This window comes from Anomaloglossus baeobatrachus, chromosome 9 (assembly GCF_048569485.1).
Source record: "Anomaloglossus baeobatrachus isolate aAnoBae1 chromosome 9, aAnoBae1.hap1, whole genome shotgun sequence".
In the NCBI taxonomy this organism is placed as follows: domain Eukaryota; kingdom Metazoa; phylum Chordata; class Amphibia; order Anura; family Aromobatidae; genus Anomaloglossus; species Anomaloglossus baeobatrachus.
In genome coordinates this window covers 41506928-41515794 of record NC_134361.1, presented here as the reverse complement: position 1 = coordinate 41515794, position 8867 = coordinate 41506928, and the positions used below count along the sequence as shown (strand labels likewise).

Genomic DNA, 8867 nt, shown 5'->3' with positions numbered 1-8867 from the left:
GAAAACCACCTATAGAAATGAACATAGTGCAAAAGTGTAAAAATGTCACTGATGTGCACGTTCCGTCTTAGGACACGTCTTTTCTTCAGGGATCGTAAAAGAAGTGACACGCTCATTTTTCTAGCAGATGCCGCCCTCTAACTACACTTCACCTTAAAAAGGGAAAGAAATAGCTTCACCTGAGAAAACTCGGCGCCATCTATGCACAGACCGTTAAAGGTGTTGTGCTCATATAGCGTAAGGTCGGCCGTACACATTGGGTGGCCATCAGTTGAACAATGCTTTGGCTGATGGTTCACCCAACAATCATCTCAGCAGATTCCCCCACACGCAGGAGCACTCATTCGGTCGAGCGCTCCTGTGTTTTCCATAAAAAAAGTGGCTGGCTGACCTATGGGCTGTCAGCTCATCTCTAGGAGAGCAATGTGATCGGATTCCATAATGTTACGTCCGGGTGGTGGAAGCACTGGACCGTATGTAACGGGGTGCCAGGGGCGCCTCTGGGCTTGTAGTCGTGGCCCCTTCTGTCAGGCTTACCCCTGGCTCCGCCGTCACTATCGGGACGGGAGATGTCTTGGTGGGGCAGAGTGTGGTGGTGCAGATGTCGTCCGGCGCACAAATACTCTTCAGGCATGGTTCAATGCAAATAACAAACATGTTTTATTCTTCGCAATTCTCCACACTTGGCAGTAACAAAACACAGTGCTGTGGCGCTTCCTTTAGCTGAGGGAAAGCCTGCCCTAGCGTCCCCTCAAGTGGGTGACTTGCCTGACTACTCCTCTTCGCCCGGCTCCCACTTCTGGCTACCCACAGCCCGGACCCACACCGGGACTGTTTCGCACTATGAGGTTCCGCCCTCTCCTTTTCTCTCCGGCTTCCCTGTTCTTCCAGCTCCCTTCTTTCTTTCTTTCTTTCTGCCCACTCAGCTCCACACTCTGCCCCTGGCTGTTTCTTCTCTCCCGTCCCGGACACAACTGCCTTCAGCACACACTTCCTTTCCCCCTAAGCTGCCGGCTCCTCCTCCCTCCTCTACAGTTTCTATGGGGACAGCATTAACCACTTCAGAGAAAACCTGTGCTTCCTTGTAAGGGGTCTGCCCACCCCTTACATACCTCCCCTCTTTAAGCCTAAGCCTCCCGGCAAGGCACAAATCTAAAATCACATTTTAAAACTAAACAAAGTCATTTTAATGAAACTGCGAACATGTTCACCTGAGGTCACCCGCAAGGGCACACCAGTCCAGCGCCCGGAGTTCCTCCTGGAAGCTCCCGGTCTTAGTCGTGCCCGGAGGCCGTCGGCAGGCACTCCCGGTCTTAGTGGAGTTTCTGCCCGGAGGCTTTTGCAGCACTCCCGGTCTTAGACGTTAGCTGGCAGGAACACAACTCGGCAAAAATCTTCTTAACGACGCGGAGGGAGCCCCTGGCTCAGTCCAGCATCAGGCTCTCTTCCGGGCTCAGCAACTTGAACGGTTACAAACAACACACCTTCTTCCGGCTCAAAACAACGCCGGTGTTGAACAAAAACAGGCCCGCCATCTTCCGGTCTTGAAAAGTCACTCCGGATGATATGCACGTTGCCATTCGGCTCGTTGGGCCTGCACGTACCCCGACAGGGACTGTCCGGGCAACCGGCGCAGCCTCCGGAAGGGCTCGTAGTTGGCGGGTTGCTCCAACGTCTCGGGTGGGAGAGTTCAGCTAGCACCGGTCTTTGCTGCGACCGCCGCCGGTATTGGCATTCCTCCCACTCGATTTCCTGTTGCCACTGTGCGGCCTCTTGTGTAGTGGGCCGCTCCGGTCCTCCTGGCACAGCCGGTAGGTTAAGGGTGGGTCCTTCCGCAGCCGCAGTCTGCTTCGGGCGTCCTCTGCCCAGGCTAGTCACTACTAGTGCGGCTACCGCAGCTTGCTGTTTTCCTGGAGTCTCCATCTTGCTCGGAGTCAGCGTTTCTGGTAATGGCGTCGGGGTCAGTGGAGATGCTGGAGGAAGTGGAGGCGGGCTTACTTTTCCCGCTCTTGGGTATACTCCACCCCCAGTCTCACACATCAGGTCGACCCCTACGCGGCGGTTCTTCTTTTTCTCTGGAACACCGCCCACTTCACATATCTTCCTTCATGCCCTAGGACCGGCACCTCCCCTCTTTGGGCGGAGTACTCCGAACTTCTTTTTCGGAACCGGCCAGCCCCAGGCTCTTCTTTTGGCGCCAATTCTGTGCGCACTTTCTGTGTCTTCACAGACAACAGCCATCTTGCCGCCATCTTGTGCCCGGTCCAACGCCTTAGGCACTTCTTCCTCTTCCCACCATGGGATCGGGACTCTTTTCCAATAATCTGGATCCAGTGTCCTCGGCATCACTTGATCTCCTTCTTCTTGGAGCGGGACCCCTTGCATATGATCGGGATCCTGCCGACTACGCCACATGTAACGGGGTGCCAGGGGCGCCTCTGGGCTTGTAGTCGTGGCCCCTTCTGTCAGGCTTACCCCTGGCTCCGCCGTCACTATCGGGACGGGAGATGTCTTGGTGGGGCAGAGTGTGGTGGTGCAGATGTCGTCCGGCGCACAAATACTCTTCAGGCATGGTTCAATGCAAATAACAAACATGTTTTATTCTTCGCAATTCTCCACACTTGGCAGTAACAAAACACAGTGCTGTGGCGCTTCCTTTAGCTGAGGGAAAGCCTGCCCTAGCGTCCCCTCAAATGGGTGACTTGCCTGACTACTCCTCTTCGCCCGGCTCCCACTTCTGGCTACCCACAGCCCGGACCCACACCGGGACTGCTTCGCACTATGAGGTTCCGCCCTCTCCTTTTCTCTCCGGCTTCCCTGTTCTTCCAGCTCCCTTCTTTCTTTCTTTCTTTCTGCCCACTCAGCTCCACACTCTGCCCCTGGCTGTTTCTTCTCTCCTGTCCCGGACACAACTGCCTTCAGCACACACTTCCTTTCCCCATAAGCTGCCGGCTACTCCTCCCTCCTCTACAGTTTCTATGGGGACAGCATTAACCACTTCAGAGAAAACCTGTGCTTCCTTGTAAGGGGTCTGCCCACCCCTTACACGTACACCGATTTCCCCTGAGAAGGCAGCCAGGCCGGTCACCCCGCCAGAGGGTCCTGATGCACGGCAGCCGGAGCACTATAGGTAGCTGGACAGTCCGTAGAGAAGCAGGAAAGGTGGATGATGCTGAACCCACGGAGTTCTGGACGGTAGTCCGGGTGAAGAGGCTCAGGGTCCGAGGCCGGGTTATAGGGTCAGGCGGGATCCGGAACCTGCTGAGCGATGGAACGGGTCACCGAACGGAGCCAGAGACTGGAGACTGGCGGAGCTGCAGAGGTGGTGGGACATCCGCCGAAGTCACCGTCAGGGTCCAGGGATGGACTTGGTTCGGAGCGACTGGCGTGGCAGGATAGGCTCTACGAGACAGGACAGGGTTAATACAAGGCAAAGCACAGGGCAAAGCAATACGGGGACCTGACCACTAGCTTGCTAAACACGTAGAACAGGCCCCGCCCACCAGGAAAGAGAAACCTTATATACCCTGTACCTGTCTATGCAATATCCTGTTTCTGGGTGCTGGCCCTTTAAGAAAGGGTCAATGACCGCGCGCGCGCCCTAATGCGCATGCGCGAGGCCCGTGTGCCAGAAGCCAGTCCAGGAACCGTTTCCTTGTCTTTTGTCCCCTTTACCCCTAGTGGCTATGAAATAAAACACCGACAACAGGATTGGATGAAATGGCATATAATCATCAGACAATAACTTAAATCGAGTGGGGTCCTCAAAGCCCATAAAGCTGGAGATTAAATAATAATAATAATAATAATAATAATAATAATAACCTTATTAACATTAAACTTCTCCCTGACCACACTCCCAGTCGTAACCACCAACTTGGGAGCACAAATAGAAAGGGGGGGGGGATAAATACAAAACACGGGACCTCCATTGCCGGCAGTCCCCCAAATCATCAGACCACCAACTAAAACCGGCAAATTAAAGGGATCCGTAACTCCAGGAACCACCAGTAACAATTTACACCAACTTCAAGGACCTACCCCAACTGCTGACAGGCACCATAACCCTGTTACCACTCAATAGGGAGGACGGACGGGGCTATCCCAGGGGGGTGCAGGCCAAAGGGATCCTCCACCCCTTGTCTTACCCAAAAACAGGTGTCCATGTACTGATATATCAGGTGGTCCTCAACAATAGTAGAGTTCCCCTTGAGTTTATAAATTACCTAATAAAATAGTTTAGCGGGTCTGGAGCTGAGTAGCCCCTTTTTATCTCCATCACATATCAAAATGAGACTCATCTAGGTAGGAAATGTCTACCTTATCATCGATGTTGATTGTCACCCTAAAGTTGGCCACTGACATAACTAGATTCGCTTTGGTAGACTATTTTCTGTTCCTCTTTGGCCATCTCCATCACATCTCTATTTATCTCCATTTATCTCCATCACATATCACAATGAGACTCATCTAAGTAGGAAATGTCTACCTTATCATCGATGTTGATGGTCACCCTAAAGTTGGCCACTGACATAACTAGGTTCTCCTTCGTAGACTATTTTCTGCACCTCTTTGGCCATCTCTCTTATGTTATTAGCCTTGAATGGGATTTCTTCAACAAATTTTGTGCTATTTGTCAAGAATAAAAGGAAAGAACTTAAATCTACAACTAAATTAGGAAGTTAATCCCCTGTGAAGGCCTCCACAGCAGATCCACTATTTACACAACAAAGAGTCTTTGGTGTCCAGGCTTTAGATGTTAAATCCTTTATCTTGGTAAAATGCAAGGCGGAAATATAATGCCCTCCCCCACCCCAAACAATGCCTCACTGCAGAGGGTGAACCTACATGTCTTTTAAAACCCTATTAAGTAGAAGAAATGGACTCCATGTCTCCCATGCACCTTTCTCTTTGAGTCTTTGTGCAATGGGTGGGGAAGGCTGCGGTGCCAATCATTCCAGCCATAGTCTTTAAATTTTATTGGCATTCCTCTCATAATAAAAACCGAAAAGGAAACCCAATGTCTGACCACACATGTTGTCTTTCTTACATGAGATATATAACCACACATCCAACAACCATCATATGTGAGTAACATCCACCCAGGACTTCATCATCTAAAGATCTAGTAGGATGAGTGAATATAGAGTATAATGGACCCTAAAGATGAAAATGGGTCCTCCATATGGGACCTACTTTCGAAATGAGGAATCAACAAGTTGGGTGTCATGATTTATGCATAGCTCTGCCGTTCCTGAGCCACTGCATGTTCCCTGCCTCCGGGGTTTAGGTCTCTTGGGAGGGGCCTATTTTTTCTGGCCTTATTCCGAGGGTCACACTGCCATATCTTAGTACTGCTGCCTCCGGGCCGCCGCCCGTGATATTTCGGGCTCTGCTATGTGCTCCGTTCCTATGAGAAGTTCCCTGTTTCTTGTCCTGCTACCCGGTAATGTTTGTCCTGACCTCCATTCCCCTTGCTCGACCTGACTTCCGTCCCTCTTGCCTGACCTGACCTCCATTCCCCTGACCTGACCTCTGTTTCCCCAGCCTGTCCTGATCTCCGTCCCTCCTACCCAGCCTTTCCTCCATACCTCCCTGTCCTCTGGTCTCCTGTCCTGTGCTGTGTTCCCCACGTCCTCCTTTGTGCTTACCTGTTCTTCCGGTATCCGACCTCGGCTCTGTTCTTTGACTTTGGATAGTTTTCTTCTCAGTACTGACTGGACCTCCCGGCATAGACCCTGACTGATCGACTATCCCTGCTCTTGTGTTAGTGACCTCTAGTGGGCTTCTATCTAACCACACTCAGGAGTTTTTTTCCTACCTGAGTCCCTGCGCCCCCCAGTGGTAGCTTGACAATGGGCCCATAGCACTATGGTACATGCACTCATGCTAGTAAGACTTCAGTTGTCCTTAAAGGGTATTCCTAAAATCACTATGTGGTCTTATACTAATGTTTATATATAATTATTATTTTGTGCTAATATAACTCATTGTTAAATTTGCCTAATATTGCACATAAATCCCCTTTAGTTATGCCTCTCCAGGCTCTATTTACCCTCCAGTTACCATTGTATGCGTCATACAGTAGATCCACTGCTCCTGGCTGAACATGTGCACTTAGTGCATACTCTCTTCTGGCTTCCAGCATATCTCTGCTGTGTCTCCAGCACTTGCAACCGAGCATATTCTACAGAATACAATGCTTTTTATGGTCCTGTACAGTAGTCCGTCATCACAATTTCATCTCCAGCCTTATACATAAAAATATCTGCATGTGTATATTTACATCATAGATCTGTTAGCTGGTTTTCAGCAGAGATCAACAGTCCTACAAAGCTAGTGAAATAATGGCTATGATATGTTTGATTAGTGATTTGAAACTGCAAATGTGGCTCTGTTGATGCTTATGGCAGAAAATAATCCTTTGCCATAAGCATCAACAAAGTGACATTTACAGTTTAGCATTATTGATCTGTGTAAGCTCTGAATGGATATTACAAGCTCCATTGTGCAGGTAAGCAGTGCAGAGTGCAGAACAGTTGATCTCTGCTGGAAAACAGCTAAAAGATCAATAACAGATGATAAAATCAGTCAGGCAGAGTTGTGTGCAAGAGCATACAGTGCACAGAAGAAAAGAGTATTGTAAACGTAGATTAGCTTCATGATGTGCATCTGTGGCAGGTGCAGCTGAGATGAGTAATATATAGTAGACCTATGCTGGAGGCCAGTGCTATTTTACACATTTATCAGATCACCTACTTCCAGCACATGACATATATTATAGAGAGGTGTGGCTTATAAGGAGCTTACAGGAGAGTGAGTTTAGGGACCTGCAGCACTTAGGACAAGCAGGGTGCTGCTGAGAAATGTAAATTTAGCAGTGTAAGAATAGGATCACCCATTCAGCTATGTGAAACTAGATGTACAGAGGGGCATATGGAGATGAAACCCCCCCCCCCCCACAAAAGTACAAGAAATAATCTTTATGTCAGGATTGGTCTGAATATTAATAATTAGCATGCATTTATTGTGCCTTGTAAAAAAATTATGGTATTGTGTGAATAATGCTTTAAGGCAATTGTCAATGATCAATCACATCTTTCTGTTTTGGGGGTGAGCTCCTATTATAAGGACACTGCAAATAGTAAGGATGGCTGAATCCATGGACTTCAGTAGGGAGAGCAATCAACAAATCTGTATAGGGGTGGGGTGTGCCAACTTCCGATATAACAAATTATTTTGTTCTCATGGGAAATAGCTGTCACGGGTGTGTCACGTGTGACAGACAGTCATGTGGTTTCTGGCCGTCGAAGGTCACAGCGTCTGTCTGCGGAGAATGCTCCCTGACTTTCAATTATTCCTGCTGTCAGTATTCATGTGCATACTGTATCTCTCTCCCTTCTTGGACCCAGCAGGCGCTCGACTTCCACCCAGCTGTTGATTGTCAGTATTCCGTTAGTGTTTAAATACCCCTTCCTTTGCACTGCTGCTGGTGATATTTGCAGTTCCTTCAAGCCGAGGTTGCAAGCAGGTGGCTTGTACGCCTCTGTGGTATTGTTGCTGAAATTTTGCTGAACCTCTACCCGAGTCATCTTATGATAAGTAGTTCATGCATTTTCCCCTGTTTGTCCCCCTTGTGTCTTCAATAGATGTTTAGTGGGGTTGATGACGAGTTCATCCCATCCGTTCCCTATTTAGGGCCCAGCACTGGGGATACCTAGGGTCAGGTATCCGGCTCGGCGCATAGGTGTAGAACCTATCTATCGTGGTGAGGGACCCCAGGGACCAGCAGTAGGTTCGGTCAGGGGTCACCATCTTCCCTATCCCTAGACACAGTGTTTCCCTTTCCTTCTCTTTCGCCATGCACTTGATACATTCCCGTACCTACCGTGACAATAGCCTACTGACAGAGATGTCTGGAGAGGATAGCGTCGTCAGGAGAAGTGTCCAACGGAGCCTTACGCCCCTCTCCCTATTGAGAACATACTGAATGCCAAGTCAAGCGCTCATGTGAGTGGTTGTGTAAAAAAAAAACCAACGTTGGGTAAACCAGCATTAGCCAATGGCTACATAAATTGTATGGTAATTTTGCATTACCTAAGTGTCCATGCAAAGCTTCTCTTTTGAGATCAAGGATAATTATCCCAGCAGTGGAATCATATTTTTTCAGCCTGGTGGCCCTTTTACAGGGCAAACAATTCCTATCTCACTCATGGTGGAAACAGTCAGAAAAGGCCCTTGTCCAAGAAGAATATATATGGGCCCTTTGTAGTCGATTAGCTGATAATTCCACCTGCTTTGGTGGTGTAGTGGCCCCCCAACCTCTTGGACCCTGCACAAGTTGCAACAATTGTAGAGCCAGCGTCCCTGAAGGGTCGCCGACTTACCACCCCGGCTTGGTCGCGTCCTCCCCACACTTCCCCAGCCGTTCATGTGTGCTGCTGCCGCCTTCCCCCCAGGTATTAGTCCACACAGCTCAGGTCTCCTCTTAAAGGGTCGGTGCGCTATTTCCAGGAAATGCCTCTCAACTTATGGCTGAGAGGCAGTATGTATTTAAGGCACCCTCCCATTAGGAGAGGTGCAGGGTGCCGGTGCAACATCCTTAGTTAGTCAGTATGCCAGTCTGCTAGCTAGTTGTCAGATTCCCATGCTCCTGTCTCATTATCCCTGTATCCATCACCTGTACCTGCCTTCCCATACCTATTAGTCCCTCCCGTGCCCACCATACCTGTCCCTACTGTCTGCCCCAGCCAACTTGCCTGTACCTGTCTGCACCTGTGCCTTTACCTGAGTCCGTCTCCCGTCCTGACGGTCAGCTGCCACAATCCCGATCACTGCCCTGGTAGTGGTACCTGGCTTCCACCTCG

At 49.6% G+C, this 8867-nt stretch overlaps 1 long non-coding RNA gene across 1 annotated transcript in view; it reads right to left on the bottom strand.

The window, feature by feature from the left end:
* Positions 1–1496: 1496 nt before the first annotated feature.
* Positions 1497–8867, bottom strand: part of LOC142251119 (uncharacterized) — a 120274-nt gene continuing 112903 nt past the window's right edge. The window contains exon 5 of the long non-coding RNA XR_012725289.1: positions 1497–3402. This is a non-coding gene — a long non-coding RNA (uncharacterized LOC142251119). The remainder of the gene's footprint in view (positions 3403–8867) is intronic.